Here is a 3866-nt window from a genome sequence, read left to right on the forward strand (position 1 = left end):
GAAGGGGGAGCTTAGAGACAACGGTCAAAACTGTGCTTTGTAAGTTTTCACTGGGTAATACCCGTTTTTTGGGGGGAGGGGTAATCAATACCCTAAATTATCTGAGTTCACTCTACAGAAAATAATATGATCATTTATTGGAAGAAAATTCTGGTAGACTACTTGAAGAACAGCTACCAGTCCAACACCACTGTAACAGACACAATGTATGAATAACTATGCATACATTACATCTCTGTTTGGTCTTCAATAAACCTGTTTCTAATAAATAGCAGTCTTGCTCCATCTAGACAGCTCGCTTTCTCTGAAACTTGATGCCTGGTATGAATAATGGTTAATATTTACAAATGGGATATGGTACATATTAACTTTGGGCATGGGAGTAACAATTTGATTTTAAGGAAACTGGCTTTTATTACACATCACCATACCTGGCACATTATCTTAGGCAATTGTCACAATGAGAGGTGGGGATTATTTTCAGTTTTTGAGATAAGAAACCCAAACTTCCCAGCAGCAAATGATCTGACTGACTGATTATGGGCCCAAGGTTATTCAGTTAATAGAGTTAAGACAAGCTGAAATTTTATTTTGCAGTCAAGGAATTTCCTAAAAGTAATATAATCTAAAGGAAATAAAATTTACATTGCATTAGCATTCATGTATAATACATATATTAAAATACTTTCGATAACAGTTTTGCTGTGTGACAACTAGCATGCAGCCTCCAAAATGTCAAGGACTGTGTTTATGTCATTTCCATTGTATGCGCTATTGCCTCCACAGCATCTGACACAGATCAGGGGAATAACTATATGTAGAATAAATGAATAAAAGAAAGCAAGCCATCTTTCATGGAATGCTTCTCACCTTACAAATGACCTCACACCTAGATAGTTCCTAGGTTGAGTTATACCTTGATGTTATTCTCTGGGGAGAAATAAAACTCTTTTATTATGATAGAAATAGCAGAACAAATCAATCTTCATAAATTATATGAAACATTGTTGCTTTCTTTAGGAACACTCAACATGTTTCTGATGAATTGCATACTTGCACAGTTTTGATTTCAGCAGTTCAGTAGATATCACTTTGTTACCGTGCTGGACGTTAGATACATAAAGATGAATAGAGCTGTGGTCCTGTCTTCAGTAACCGGTACAGCATCACGGAGAAGACTGGACATGGCCATGGGAAAACCTGCATGGAGAATGCTTGGATGTATCAGCTCTACCTCTTCAGCCTCCTCATTTCATTTAGTATTGGTTGACTTTTCTATTTTTATGCTTTAGATAATGGCTCTTGCTTATTGCTGACTTTTGTTTTAATCCAGTTTGTTATTTTTCTTTTGTGAGGTGCCTAATTTATATTGATATATGGAACTGTTTTTCCATATTTTTGTACTTCCCATTTGTCTTTCTTTTTCTATTACTGATTTTCTCCTCATTGTTTGTATTGGATGAATCCAGGGTCCCTTAGACCCTCAAACAATACTGGCCATTGCCCTTACTCTTGGTTACCCACCAGAACTTGACAGTAAGATCCTATTGCTGAAGACACTACTTTATCTCAAGTGGGACGTGGTGATGCACGCCTTGATAATCCCAGCACTTGGGAGTCAGAGGCAGGTGGATCTTTGTGAGTTCAAGGCCAGCCTGGTCTACATAGCGAGTTCCAGGGCAGCTGGGGCTACAAGGAGACCCTGTCTCAAAAAGACAAAAAAAATTAAAAAAATAAACTAAAATACTTTATCTCGTTAATCATCTCCTTTTCACGTGTTTCATCTGTGCTCTCTTTATAATTTTAACTTTGGGAAAATTTTGAGGCTTTTGTATCTGATTATTGGTATTGCTTTGTCAATTCTGGAAATGTCTTGATTGTTGTGCTTCAATACTGTCTCTTTCCTGTTTTCCCTTTTGACTCCTTTACACATTTTTTTTTTTACAAGTAAGCAACCACTTATTTTCTACCTCCCAGCCAAAGAAAAATATAAAACATAGCATTTTCTTTATGCAAGATTTCCTCTTTTACAATTCAACAAGAATGTCATATAACCCTTTCTTAAAATGACCAGGGTGCTAATGGAGGAAGTTTAATAAGTATATTTATCTAAAGTAAATCCTTCAGTAAGAAATGGAGAATTTGCTGCCTTTACTTTGAACAAGGCTGTGGAGTTATTTGTCGGATTTTATGTGCCGTTCAGCGTCAGTCCCTTATTGGAAACATCAGTGTTTCCACATCACAGTTCCCAAAGGGACTTAAAAATCTCAAAACTCTGGTTCCCCTTTGACTTGCTTCTCTCTTGATTCCACCCAGACTTTATTAATGGTTCGCTTCATATCGTCATCTCCATCTTCACAAATTTTCTTTAGAACATTCATTAATCCCTCACTAGGATCCGTTTCAGCATCATACACAGGCTTTTCTTTCTCTTTGCAGTCTTTTTCAATCCGAGTCAGGCAGTCCCATCGTGTGTTCCTGCTTTCTTTTACATACGATAACTGTATCAGTCTTGACTTTTTTTGAACTGCCTTTCACAGACATGGGTTTCAAAAGATTGTTCACAATCATGGAGTAATTCTTACCACTTAGATTCTTTACCAGAAGATCAAACCAGCTCTCTGTGAGATGTACCTGCACGTTCTCAGTGAGAACCTGTTGAACTCTGGTTAAGGTAATATAGATTTTCACGAACTTATTTGACTGACCCCATCCATAATTGCTGGTCTTCACCGTGTAACCTGTTGAAGTGGGAGCAACCGCTGCAGCTGCTTTTCATTGTTAAGAGGTTCTGGTTTCTTCTGTGATTTCTGTCGCATCTTGCTCCTTATTTCTGTCTCCGTCTTAGATTTTTCACCTGTAAGAACATCATATACTCTCTTCCTAGTGGACTTTTCCAACAACATTTTTAAAAAATTATTTGTTTTTATTTTATGTGTATGCGTGTACTGCCTGCATGAAGGTAAGTGCACCCATGTTGTGCAATGCCCGAGGAGGTCAGAAGAGACTGTTGAATCCCCTGGAACTGGAGTTATGGACAGTTGTTAGCTGCCATGTGGGTGCTGGGATTCAAACCCGGGTCTTCTGCAAGAACAACCAGTGTTCTTAACCGCTGAGCCATCTCTCCAGCCCCTCCAACAACATTTTTACCTCTTCTAGGTTTTTCTACAGCTCCTTCAAAGCTGAAGCCATGTTCCCGCCGTTAGGCTGAAGGCCCAGAGGCAGTCATGCACCAGCTAGAGCGGACAGGAAATGCTGCCCGGAACATGCTGCCCAGCTGCACTGGATCAGGCTGTGCACATGTCTGTGGGAGATTGTCTTAATGGTTAATCGATGGAGGAGGGCCTGGCCTTGGTGGTGGCCATTCTCTGGGCAGGTGGTCCCACCTCTTCTAGGTTTTTCTACAGCTCCTTCAAAGCTGAAGCCATGTTCCTGCCGTTAGGCTGAAGGCCCAGAGGCAGTCATGCACCAGCTAGAGCGGACAGGAAATGCTGCCTGGAACATGCTGCCCAGCTGCACTGGATCAGGCTGTGCACATATCTTAGTGGTTAACCGATGGAGGAGGGCCTGGCCTTGGTGGTGGCCATTCTCTGGGCAGGTGGTCCTGGGCTTCAGAAGAGGGATGGCCAAGCATGAATCTGTGAGTGGACCAGCAAGCAGTGTTCCTCCATGGTTTTAGCCTTAGAGTTCCAGCCTCTGACTTCCCTCAGTGATGGACTGTGACCTGGGAGTTTAAGTTAGATAAACCATTTTCTCTCCTAACTTGCTTTTGGTCGGGATATTGTATCAGAACAGCAGAATGAAATTGGAACAAAGGGTCTCAGTCGTGTTTCTCTCTGACTGGGCTTTCTATTTCTTTGACCCTT

At 40.7% G+C, this 3866-nt stretch overlaps 1 pseudogene; it reads right to left on the reverse strand.

Annotated features, from left to right (window-relative positions):
- Nucleotides 1-2221: 2221 nt before the first annotated feature.
- On the reverse strand, nt 2222-3192 carry LOC103728093 (annotated as a pseudogene).
- Between the last annotated feature and the right edge of the window lie 674 nt (nt 3193-3866).

This window comes from Nannospalax galili, unplaced genomic scaffold (assembly GCF_000622305.1).
Source record: "Nannospalax galili isolate Female #2095 unplaced genomic scaffold, S.galili_v1.0 scaffold9, whole genome shotgun sequence".
Lineage (NCBI taxonomy): Eukaryota > Metazoa > Chordata > Mammalia > Rodentia > Spalacidae > Nannospalax > Nannospalax galili.